Raw genomic sequence first — 13,384 nt, 5'->3', positions numbered from 1 at the left:
CTCTGACATTATTAATTCCATTAACATATGTTAAATAAATATTAAATAAATATGCAGGAAACCACCAGGGCATTATTTGAGTCTTAGATAGGCATGGGAGCTCTAAGCAACAACTTTACTTAAAACAATTTATTTATTTATTTGGCTGTGCCAGGTCTTAGTTGGCAGCACTTGGGCTCTTTTAGTTGAAGCATGTGGCATCTAGTTCCCTGACCAGGGATCGAACCTGGGCCCCTGGCACTGGGAGCGTGAAATCTTAACCCCTGGACCACCAGGGAAGTCCCCAAGCAACAACTTTCTAGAGGGCATCTGTTTGCAAAGAAATCTGGGAATCTTAGCTTTCAAGTGCTTGGGGATCCAGGTAGCATTTGACAAGGACATACAGAAGTTCAGAGTTGGCCTAGCATATACTCCTTGAGTATCTCTGGTCTATACAGAAACACTAGAGTCAACCAAATCTTGACAACCTACCTGGAGTCCTGGTGTGTGGTTCTTATCTCCCTACAGCCTGGTAGTGTCTTTGACCCTCATTCCAGGCTGCATCAGCAAGTGTCAGAGTCTTCTTCAGACGTCACAATAGGGAGCATTTACTGGTCTCATAGGTCACACTGGGGAGCACTGCGGAGACAAATAGAGGACAAAAGATTATTCTCTGGTTGGGCTATTATAGGAAGAAAATTGTGGGTGATCAGAGTTGAAACCAGTCACACACATCAAAACCATTTGGTGCAGCTAAGCTGGATAGACCTGAGAAATGTTTTTTTGTTTGTTTTTTGTTTTGTTTTTGTTCATTGCTCTTTCACCAGTGAAGACACTGTCCTGGAACCAGCTATCACTTCAACAGGGACCCTGCCTCCCTCCAGAGTTTTTCGGCACAATTGCTTTCTTTCTTTCTTTCTTTTTATTTTTTTGGCTGTGCCGCGTTCCCCAACCAGGGATGGAACTCGTGCTTGCTGCAGTGGAAGCGAGGAGTCCTAACCTCTGGACCTCCAGGGAATTCCCCCAGCAGCAATTTCTGCTGAAGGTCTGGACACCTGACTTCTGAGTCACTAATTCCAAGCAATTTGTTGTCAAATCATTCAACCTACAAAGCACAAAATGGCATTAAACGGCCTCTGAAGAATAAGTACCTAAATTAATATCTACGCATTTGTCTTGCTGTAAAATATGGCTGTCAAACTTTCAAATTTTGCTGGTGCATCTTGTGCAATGGTGGTATCTGTTACTTTTTAATTTGGTTAATCAAAATTCTTAAAATCATTAACATGATTTTGATCTTGAAATCATCAACAAATGTAATAGGAACCTGCTGAGTTTTGGGATAGCTGGTTTTGTATTAACTGTTGTTGTGAGCCTGCTTCTGCTTCTGTCTGTTTCACCCACAATACCAGGTTTGGTTTAATTGTATTGTAACTGTATAATTACAGTAATTGTATAATTACTGGATCAAGTACTACATTAAAAGGAGTTTCTGTATACAGTCGCCTGTTTCTACCAGTATGGAGTATGGAGTCAACCTATTTTGCTTTATTCCTAAGAAATGGAATAAAGATGGAAACACAAATTGCAGATAGAGAAAGATGGAAGCAAGGGAAAAGATTATTTAAAGTTTGGGAAATTTTAAAGATATGGGACAAGGATAAAGCATAAGAGGTTTCATAACAATGGAGATGATAAGATTCCATAAGGTCACTATGATGATTAGATTTAGGAGTGGGAAACAGATTTGGGTGGATAAAGCAAGGGAGCAAAGAGACTATTAAGAGGAAACACGAAAGTTAGATGTCCCTATTAGTTAGCTAATTACTGAAAAATTTGGCTAATAGAATTTTAGGGAAATTTAGCTATATTGATTTTTTAAATTTGTAGCAATGATCTTATACTTCAATAAAAAACAGAGTACTTGTTTGCATTCTACTTGATTTTTTTCACCTGCATACTATTCTTCAATATTCTTCAATCTATACCAACCAGTTTGTGCCTTCCTTAAGTACTGCCAGAAACTATCAACTCTTTCTCCTGTTACAAAATTATAGCTTAAAAAAGTTCTTCACTCTTGTTGTCAAACGAATACACAGATATCAAACAATAATCGTTTACAAATTATAATGAAAGAATAATATACCATTACAAAAAAAAGCGCCCAGATACAGATATATCAAGAAGTGTACAGGATCTACATAATGAAAAAAGCTACCAAAGGCTAATGAAGGACATAAAATAAGACAAATTGAGAGACATAACATGTACCTGGATACACTGATACAAGAGACTGATTCTCAGTTAAAATTCTCTTCACCTAATTACAATCAAAATCTCACTAAGATCTCTCTTTAGCGTGGCATAGTGATTAAAAATTCATCTCAAATAATGTAGAGGTAAACATTCCCAAGAGAATACTGAAAAGGAAGACTAAGGAGGGAAACCTTGGACCTGTAATAGATATTTCTATTTTACACACTACTGACGCTAGAAGAAGCAGACCAGAATGGAAAACCCAGAAACAGAAAAAACATCCGAGAATTAAATGTAAGATTAAGGGGTAAACTAGGTGAGGAAAGATGGATTGTTTGGGACAAGTGGATAACCATGTTTTTAAAAGTTCTCATATGTTACACCATGCTCCAAAATAAATCTTGAATTTAGAGACTTAATTAGGGGAAAATAAAAGCAAAAACTAAAATATAGGTGAAGAAAATGTGCAGACGGAACGCTGGGCCACAGGGAAGGGTCAGGAGGCACGCGGAAACGCGTCTTCATTTCACCTGGAGAAACTGCGTTGGTTTCTCCTAAGTTTGCACTTGATGACACCTGTCGCCACAGTCTCTGGAACCATGAAAACAGCTTTCTGTAGTTACATCTGTTAAATTCCATGGAGAAAGCCTGGGGCCCAGAGGGATGTGGAAAGGAATAAACTGAGGGATAAGGAGATTTACAGAGTATTTTTAGGGGAGCTCTCTGGGGGACGAGACCTTCTGCATCCTGAAGCTCCACGCCACTCTAGCCCCAGTCGCATGCGAAGACGACTCTCTCACGGGAGATTCTAAAATTTCCAAATGTCCAGAAACGCCCAGCCAGCTCGCACCACCGTTGGAAAACAACCCAGCGCGTCCCACAAACAATCGCAGAGATTTGTGACGTTCGGGCCTCGTACATGCGCACTGGGCACTCCTGCGCTCCGTGCCTCTGTGCGCAAGCGCAGTGACGCCGTCTTACAAGGTGCGCACGCGCACTGTGTTTAGCTGTATCGCTTGGCTACGGTTATTCTGGGCTGAAAGATGAGAAACCGCGGAGCTTCCCAGCTGGGATGTTGTGGCTAACCGCGTTGGCTTATCTGTACCGCTAGTGTTAGGCTCAGGAGACTGTGAGAAGCCGAGGGGGAGGTGAGGTGTGTCTGAAGCGTGTAGGCTCTGCGATGAAGAAGATTTTTGGCTTCGGAAGTAAGAAGGGCGAGTCGCCCTTCGGCTCCTCCACCAGCCCGCGGAGAGAGCGCGTTAATCGGGTCAACGCCCGGCCCGAGTACCACATCCGACGCAAGAATCTCGGGAAGGTCCACAAAGCTGCCAGCGTGGGCAACGTAGCCAAAGTGCAGCAGATTCTGTTGCTTGGGAAGAATGGCTTGAACGACAGGGACAAGATGAACAGGTAACCGGGGCGGGCGGGAGGAGGCGGGGCGGGCCTGGGTGGGGCCCCTGCTGTCAGTTTCCCCTCCAAGGCTCGTGGACACCTACGTGGGGTCCCGCGCCCCGCAGACTTTATAGGCAGCAAAAGCCTTAGCTGGTTTCGGACCCGCTCATGACTCCCCTTATAGAGCACTTTACTGACAGTTTTAAAGTCCTTTGGCTGAATGTCAGTAATCACAGAAACGAAATTAAACATGAACAGCATCTTATTTTTAATGTACACATTTTTATACCGTAATGTTATATGTTACAGAGAAGTGCATAATGAGGAAAATAATTCTCATGACAGATCAACTTCTGGACTAAAAATTCCTCAGATACAATCCCGTATCTTTTAAAAAAAAATAATTTATTTATTGCTGTGTTGGGTCTTCATTGCCGTGCACGGGCTTCTCATTGTGGTGGCTTCTCTTGTTGTGGAGCACGGGCTCTAGGCGCGCGAGCTCAGTTAGTTGTGGAACGTGGGCTCAGTAGATGTGGAACGTGGGCTAGGTAGTTGTGGCTTGCCGGCTCTACAGCGCAGGCTCAGTAGTTGTGGCCCATGGGCTTAGTTTCTCTGCAGCATGTGGGATCTTCCTGGACCAGGGCTCGAACCCGTGTCCCCTGCATTAGCAGACGGATTCTTTTTTAAAAAAATTTATTTATTTTAATTTATTTATTTTTGGCTGTGCTGGGTCTTCACTGCTGCACGTGGGCTTTCTCTAGTTGCAGCGAGTGGGGGCTACTGTTCGTTGCAGTGCGTGGGCTTCTCATTGGGGTGGCTTCTGTTGTTGTGGAGCACGGGCTGTAGGTGCGCAGGCTTCAGTAGTTGTGGCATGCGGGCTCAGTAGTTGTGGTTTGCGGGATCTAGAGCGCAGGCTCAGTAGTTGTGGCGCACGGGCTTAGTTGCTCCACAATATGTGGGATCTTCCCCGACCAGGGCTCAAACCTGTGTCCCCTGCATTGGCAGGCGGATTCTTAACCTCTGTGCCACCAGGGAAGCCTGCAGTATCCGTTTTATATCAGTGTACACCTATGTATATATGTTCTCTACTGAAGGACCTTAGAAGACAGCTTTGAAGTGGGAAGATGGCTGTGTCCTTGAATAGGAAGACTCATTTTCTTAAAATGTATGGTCTTCCCATATTTAAACCAAATAGGCATATGGTGGTTTAAAAATTTTTGAGTTACACGTGCTTTCTTTATTTGTTGTGATGAAATTAAAAGTTTTATGTAGTAGACAAAGATTTGCCCTTCTAGATATCAAAATGTGCTGTAAGTTCCCACAAATTATTCATTTACTAACAACTGAAAAGACAGATAAGTGAATGGAACAGAATAGAAAATGCCCAAACACCCAAATATATGTAAGACTTTAGAACTTGAACTGATGACATTTCATATTAGAAGGAAAAAATAAATTGTTTGTAAATGGTGCAGGAGTAAACTGCTAACTATTTAGAGAAAAGTAACTAGATTTTTATCTCACAAAAATAAGTTTCAGATAGAGTACAGATCAAAAATTTTAAATATACAAAGTGAGAAAATGACCAGAAGAAAACAAAATTCCTATTTATACATTTTTTTTTTGTGCTGACAAAGACCTTCCTAAGAATGACTTCAAAAGCAAGAATTCTGGAGGTTGATTTAACAACATTAAAAAATTAAAACCCTCTGTAGATCAGAAAAGAAGATTAACAAAATAAAAGACAATGAGCTTTTAAAATATATCAACGTATTTGTATCAGGCAAGAAAACGTATCTTCACTTTACAGAGAATTCTTTGAAATCAGTAAGGGGAAAGAAACTCTAATTTGAAATTGAGCAACGTACTTTTTTGCATATCCATAAGTGACCAATGGATATAGGAAAAAAAATTAGCATTTCTGGTAAGAAAAGGAATTTAAGTTAAAGAGGAATGAAAAACCATTTTCCCTTCACAAAGTTTGTGAAGATGAAGAGCAGTGGTACTTATACTGCTGTTTAAAGTCTGAGTTGCTTTTGACTTTTCAAATAGGCAATTTGGTGATAAGTACCACATTTAAAAAATGTGTATTCCCTTTACACATCAATTCTCTTTATACAAATTAGAGGTAAATAATTAGAGATAAATTAGAGATAGGTAACATACAATTTGTTGTTCTCAACACTGCTTAAAATAGCAATGTATTAAGACGAACTCAAAGGATTTTATAAATAAATTGCAGTGTATCTGGTATGGAGTAATATGTGACCATTGAAGGTGGCATAGATAACAGATGTATGTTGACCTGCAGAGATGTACTTTGGTAGAATATTGAGGAAAAAAATCAGTTTCATTATATATAAACACAAGAAGACTATGGTCTTATCTTAGACACAAATATGTACAAAAATATGATAATTTTTGTTATTTCTGAGCACTTGTATTATAAGTGAAGCTTTCTTTTCCTTTTAAAAATATCTGTGATTTCTACAGTGAACATGTACAAAAATTCTAGTAACTGTTTAGTATTAGTGAAATAATCCTGGGAGAGACCAGGAATATGAATCTTGAACAGATAATAATAATTTCTCACTTTCTATTTTTTTTGGAAGTTTTTCAAGGATTGATATCTTCTGACAACTTTTAACCTCTTCAGAAGTAAAGGGAATCTTTTTATCCATGCCTGTAGATTTTACTAGGTATATATTTCGCTATATACACGTTTTTGATTTTGTGTAGCTTTATTACCTATAATATGTAAATGATTAGAGATTAATCATTTTACTTTATTGCAGTCTTATGAAAATAAAAAATAGTTAATGTAAGTAGTGATTATTACTATTGAAAAAGTTTATTAGAGTTTTAGTTGTGTCCTTATGAGAATACAAAATGAAAAATACAAATGTAAATGATTATTACTATTGCAAAAGTATTGCTTTACTTCCCAAAAGTTTTCTTTAAAAATATCGAACTCTCCAAAGTAACAACTGACATTAGAAATACAAAGAATCATGAGAGATTACTACAAGCAACTATATGCCAATAAAATGGACAACCTGGAAGAAATGGACAAATTCTTAGAAAAGCACAACCTTCCAAGATTTAACCAGGAAGAAATAGAAAATATAAACAGACCAATCACAAGCACTGAAATTGAAACTGTGATTAAAAGTCTTCCAACGGGGCTTCCCTGGTGGCACAGTGGTTGAGATTCCACCTGCCGATGCAGGGGACACGGGTTCGTGCCCCGGTCCGGGAAGATCCCACATGCCGCGGAGCGGCTAGGCCCGTGAGCCATGGCCACTGAGCCTGCGCATCCGGAGCCTGTGCTCCACAACGGGAGAGGCCGCAGCAGTGAGAGGCCCACGTACCACTAAAAAAAAAAAAAAAAAAAAAAAATCTTCCAACAAGTAAAAGCCCAGGACCAGGTGGCTTCACAGGAGAATTCCATCAAACATTTATAGCAGAGATAACACCTGTCCTTCTCAAACTGTTCCAAAGTATAGCAGAGAGGGGAACACTCCCAAACTCATTCTACAAGACCACCATCACCCTGATACCAAAACTAGACAAAGATGTAACAAAAAAAGAAAACTGCAGACCAATATCACTGATGAACGTAGATGCAAACATTCTCAAAAACACCTCACAAACAGAATCCAACAGCACATTAAAAGTATCGTACACCATGATCAAGTGGGGTTTATCCCAGGAATGCAAGGATTCTTCAGTATACACCAATGAATGTGATGCACCATATTAACAAACTGAAGAATAAAAACCATATGATGATCTCAGTAGATGAATTTTTGACAAAATTCAACACCTGTTTATGATAAAAACTGTCCAGAAAGTAGGCATAGAGGGAACTTACCTCAACATAATAAAGGGCATATATGACAAACCCACAGCCAACATTGTTCTCAATGGTGAAAAACTTAAACCATTTCGTCTAAAATCAGGAACAAGACAAGGTTGCCCACTCTCACCACTGTTATTCAACATAGTTTTGGAAGTTTTAGCCACAGCAATCAGAGAAGAAAAAGAAATAAAAGGAATCCAAATCGGAAAAGAAGAATTAAAGCTGTCACTGTTTGCAGATGACATGATACTATACATAGAGGATCCTGAAGATGCTACCAGAAAACTACTGGAGCTAATCAGTGAGTTTGGTAAAGTAGCAGGATACAAAATTAATGTACAGAAATCTCTTGCATTCCTAAACACTAATGATGAAAAATCTGAAAGAGAAATTAAGGAAGCACTTCCATTTACCATTGCAACAAAAAGAATAAAATACCTAGGAATAAACCTACCTAAGGAGACAAAAGACCTGTATGCAGAAAACTATAAGACACTGATGAAAGAAATTAAAGATGACACAAACAGATGGAGAGAGATACCATGTTCTTGGATTGGAAGAATCAACATTGTGAAAATGACTCTACTACCCAAAGCAAACTACAGTTTCAATGCAATCCCTATCAAACTACCAATGGCATTTTTCAGAGAACTAGAACAAAAAATTTCACCATTTCTATGGAAACACAAAAGATCCCGAATAGCCAAAGCAATCTTGAGAAAGAAAAATGGAGCTGGAGGAATCAGGCTCCCTGACTTCAGACTATACTACAAAGCTACAGTAATCAAGACAGTATGGTACTGGTACAAAAATAGAAATATAGACCACTGGAACAGGATAGAAGGCCCAGAGATAAACCCATGCACATATGGTCACCTTATCTTTGATAAAGGAGGCAAGAATATACAATGGAGAAAAGACAGCCTCTTCAGTAAGTGGTGTTGGGGAAACTGGACAGCTACATGTAAAAGAATGAAATTAGAGGAATGAAATTCCTCTAAAACTCTTAGAGGAAAACATAGGCAGAACACTCTATGACATCAATCACAGCAAGATCCTTTTTGACCCACCTCCTAGAGAAATGGAAATAAAAACAAAAACAAACAAATGGGACCTGATGAAACTTAAAAGCTTTTGCATAGCAAAGGAAACCATAAAATAGATGAAAAGACAATCCTCAGAATGGGAGAAAATATTTGCAAACGAAGCAACTGACAAAGGATTAATCTCCAAAATATACAAGCAGCTCATGCGGCTCAATATCAAAAAGACAAATAACCCAATCCAAAAATGGGCAGAAGACCTAAATAGCCATTTCTCCAAAGAAGATATACAGATTGCCAACAAACACATGAAAAGATGCCCAACATCACTAATCATTAGAGAATTGCAAATCAAAACTGCAATGAGATATCACCTCACACTGGTCAGAATGGCCATCATCAAAAATCTACAAACAATAAATGCTGGAGAGGGTGTGGGGAAAAGGGAACCCTTCTGCACTGTTGGTGGGAATGTAAATTGATACAGCCACTATGGAGAACAATATGGAGGTTCCTTCAAAAACTAAAAATAGAGCTACCATACAATCCAGCAATCCCACTTCTGGGCATATACCCTGAGAAAACCATAATTCAAAAAGAGTCACGCACCACAGTGTTCATTGCAGCACTATTTACAATAGACAGGACATGGAAGCAACCTAAGTGTCCATCGACAGATGAATGGATAAAGAAGATGTGGCACATATATACAATGGAATATTACTCAGCCATAAAAAGAAATGAAATTGAGTTATTTTTAGTGAGGTGGATAGACCTAGCGTCTGTCATACAGAGTGAAGTAAGCCAGAAAGAGAAAAACAAATACCATGTTCTAACACATAGATATGGAATCTAAAAAAAAAAAAAAAAAGGTTCTGATGAACCTAGGAGCAGGACAGGAGTAAAGACACAGACATAGAGAATGAACTTGAGAACACGAGGAAAGGGGAAGATTAGGCTGGGACGAAGTGAGAGAGTAGCAGTGACATATATACAGTACTAAATGTAAAATAGATAGCTAGTGGGAAGCAGCTGCATCACCTGGGAGATCAGCTCGGTGCTTTGTGACCACCTAGAGGGGTGGGATAGGGAGGGTGGGAGGGAATGCAAGAGGGAGGGGATATGGGGATATATGTATACATATAGCTGCTTCACTTCATTATACAGCAGAAACTAATAAATCATTGTAAAGCAATTGTACTCCAATAAAGATGTTAAAAAAGTTATTGAACTCTCCAGTTATGTTTATCCATTGTTTAATCCATTTATTCATCAAATATAACTTGAATACCTATTATGTAGCACGTGTTTTCTACTCAGGACCCTGCATCTATCTCTCAGAACCCTTTCATGCTTAAAAACTTCATGTTGCCCCCATGAGCAAGATGAGAAATTTAAAATTGAAGTATTAAGGCTTCGTCTCAATTGAAGCTTTGCTCCCTTCTTTCAAACAGAAGCATTTCTGAAGGTAGGAAATTGTAAAAGGTAACCTTTACTTGTCCTTTTGAACATTTATAATGGTATTAAATACTAATATTGATCATTGGAAATGTCTGATTTCACACAATCTATAAATGTAAATATTGAATAGAATGAGCCATCCCTATTCATTTGAATCCTGAATTTCCTTTGGCTTAAAGCTTCCTGAAAATCAGAGTTAGAATTACTTTTTAAAAAAAATTCTTGTTTTGTTTGTTATTTTAGTTCTCTTTCCCCATGCTGCTTTTATTGTATTATTTTATTTTATTATTTATTTTATTATTTTTAAAATTGAAGTATAGGTGATTTACAGTATTGCTCATCATGCCTTTAAGAACTAAAAGTTATTTAAGTGCCAACCGTGTGACTAGAACTGCAGTAGACCTGTTATATAGATCATTATTTCATTTAATGTAAGGAACCATGAATTGCATGATGCCCCACTATTTTATATATTAATAAGAAATTTTTTAAAATGTTGCCAACTCGCAGATATAGAGAACAAACTAGTGGTTACCAGTGGGGAGAGGAAAGGGAGGAGGGGCAAGATAGGGGTAGGGGATTAAGAGGTACAAACTATTAGGTATAAAATAAGCTACAAGGATATATCGTACAACATGGGGAATATAGCCAATATTTTATAATAACTATAAATGGAATATATAACCTTTAAAAATTGTGAATCACTATGTTGTACCCCTATAATATATAATTTTTATTTTTATTTTTTATTATTTTTTTATTTTTGGCTGTGTTGGTTCTTCGTTGCTGCGCGCAGGCTTTCTCTAGTTGTGGCGAGCGGGGGCTACTCTTCCTTGCGGTGTGCAGGCTTCTCATTGTGGTGGCTTCTCTTGTTGTGGAGCACGGGCTCTAGGCGTGTGGGCTCAGTAGTTGTGGCTCGCGGGTTCTAGAGCGCAGGCTTAGTAGTTGTGGTGCACGGGCTTAGTTGCTTTGTGGCACGTGGGACCTTCTGGGATCGGGGCTCGAACCTGTGTCCCCTGCATTGACAAGTGGATTCTTCACCACTGAGCCACCAGGGAAGTTCCATAATTTATAATATTATACATCACCTATACTTAAATTTAAAAAAATGGCAACTTTAGGCACAGAGACGTTATGATAATTAGACCAACAGGAAAAATGAGAACTGAACAAACAAAAAATGCTACCAATTATAGTTGTAAGACATCGTGAATTATAAATTTCATTCCAATGTCAGAGATGTTAAAATGTGAGAAAGTGAGCATATTAGAATCATTGAAGTACAGTGTTCTCTCTAGTCCTCAAGACATATCTTCAAAAGAGGTATAATATCCTTTTACTTAATTGAAATGTTGCCCTTGTAAAATAGTAGTAATAGTAATAATTATGATAATATTACCTAATAATTATTGAGCTGCGAGGAACTGTTCTAAACCCTTTGCATGGGTTCTCATTTAAGCATCACAGTGGTGTCCTGTGAGGTAACTACTGCTCTATCCCCATTTTGTTGATGAGGAAATTGAGGCACAGAAAGGCTAAGTGACAGCTAATAAGTGACACAGTTAAAGTCAAATTCAAACCCAAGTTGAGCTGAATCTCAAGGTCATGCTTTTTCTATTCAAGCAGGTTGTTCTTTCGTTAATGTGGAGAGTAAGAAGAGCTAATATATATTGTTCTTTCTCCAGAAGCAAACTAAATATTTGTTTTCAAGGGATAGGAATAGCATGCTATTAAATGTTTTCAATTACATGAACAACTGTATGTTTTGAAATAGTGCACTACTAATTTCCTAAAAACTCCTCTCGGTTTCGTAGGACTGCTCTCCATTTGGCCTGTGCCAATGGCCATCCGGCAGTGGTAACTCTCCTAGTGGAGAGAAAATGCCAGCTTAACCTCTGTGACAACGAAAACAGGACAGCGCGGATGAAGGTACATAGTAGCCAACCATGTCAACGTGAGATGGATTTGATTTAACTACTTGGAATAAAAATGGATTTATCTCATTTAAATATAACGAATTGGTGAAACTTCTGGAATGTTTACTTTGAATTCCTAGAATTTACAGTCTGTTTCTTGGCATAACACTTATAGGCCATACAATGCCAGGAAGAGGAGTGTGCAACTATTCTGCTGGAACATGGTGCCGACCCAAATGTCATGGACGTCAGTGGCAACACTGCTCTCCACTATGCTGCCCTTTATCAGAATATATCACTCGCAGCAAAGCTGCTTTCACATGACGCCAACATTGAAGCAAGCAACAAGGTATAGCTCAACTATATTTACAAAATATTTGCCATACATGGTTGTTTTTTTGTTTGTTTTAGCTGCAGATGTTTTATCTATAATAATATGTACACTGAATCCCACCCATCAGGCCCTGTTACCATGGAAACAACTCCAAAGCCAAGTCACGGGCTGGAGAAAGGTGGTGCTCACAGAAAGAGCACCATTCTGTCTCCCAGCCACCCTTCTACCCCAGAAGGAAAATCTTCCCATTAGGATATGCCTGGGAGTGGGTGGTGGGCTCAAGAGCCCACACAAGACAAAGACCTGGGGGGAGTGAGGTGAGGTGGAGGCTGGCTGCTTGCAGGGGCTCAGGGAATGGGTGCTGTTGGGGATGGATGGGAGGAGGAAGGAGACCCAGTACCCAGCAGGGAGAGCTGGGTGAGTGCTGGTGGCCAGGGCAGGCAGCAGGCCCTGAGCCCTCCAGGACCCCAAGTTCTAAGATCGGGGAAAGTGGGGCAGGTCGTGTTTGACACCCAGCAAGGGTGTTCACTTATGCTGGTGGCCATTTAGTCCACCATGTACACCTTGGGGTCTTCCACGCTCAGCCTCGGGTGGCTCCTCAGCAGGGTTGTAGCTGTGCATGAGGAGCAGGTGATGGCGAAGCTGCTGTTCCTGCTTTTTCTTTGGGACACACATTACCTCCTCCCGCTGCAGCCCCGCCAGGAACTCCCTCTGCTGACATAGATGGGGTCAGTTTTACATATTTGGAAGCTCAAGCATTCCCTGAGTGAAAATATTTTGAAATAACTTAATTATCTAAGATTTCCCTTTAAATCATTATATTTCTAAAGAAACATTAGAGAGTATAGCTTTCTTTTATGTGTCTATGGCAGATATTTGTGAAAACATTGCATTTGTTAAAGGTAAGACTTTTTTTTTTCCCCAAGTATTTTTTCCCCCGCTCAAATTTTTTTTCTGATTAGTGTAAAACAACAGAGAAATGCAAAACTTGCCTTGGAGATAGACTTTGTCCTAAAACTCAAACAAAACAAAAGCATTTTACAATATAATAGCAATCTTGCTGCTGTTGACAAGTTCCTATTTTATTAAAAAATGATTTATGTAAAAATGATTTCTCTCTCATTGCCTAAGGCTTCAGAGG

The 13,384-nt window shown here is 39.3% G+C and overlaps 2 pseudogenes across 2 annotated transcripts in view; one reads left to right on the top strand and one right to left on the bottom strand.

Moving 5' to 3' along the window:
- Window positions 1-990, bottom strand: part of LOC309803326 (ankyrin repeat domain-containing protein 26-like) — a 361,186-nt pseudogene extending 360,196 nt beyond the window's left edge. The window contains exon 1 of the transcript in view: window positions 472-990. The product of the transcript in view is annotated as an ankyrin repeat domain-containing protein 26-like (transcript). The remainder of the gene's footprint in view (window positions 1-471) is intronic.
- A 2,290-nt stretch (window positions 991-3,280) lies between these two features.
- LOC309802861 (ankyrin repeat domain-containing protein 26-like) overlaps window positions 3,281-13,384 on the top strand; it is a 143,317-nt pseudogene continuing 133,213 nt past the window's right edge. Inside the window, exons 1-3 of the transcript XR_014296158.1 lie at window positions 3,281-3,645; window positions 11,808-11,922; window positions 12,085-12,258. The product of XR_014296158.1 is annotated as an ankyrin repeat domain-containing protein 26-like (transcript). The remainder of the gene's footprint in view (window positions 3,646-11,807; window positions 11,923-12,084; window positions 12,259-13,384) is intronic.

This window comes from Mesoplodon mirus (genome assembly GCF_964341445.2).
Source record: "Mesoplodon mirus genome assembly, chromosome: 4".
Classification (NCBI taxonomy): Eukaryota; Metazoa; Chordata; class Mammalia; order Artiodactyla; family Ziphiidae; genus Mesoplodon; species Mesoplodon mirus.
The sequence above is the reverse complement of the archived record's forward strand: the minus strand, read 5'-3'. Positions and strand labels throughout refer to the sequence as shown.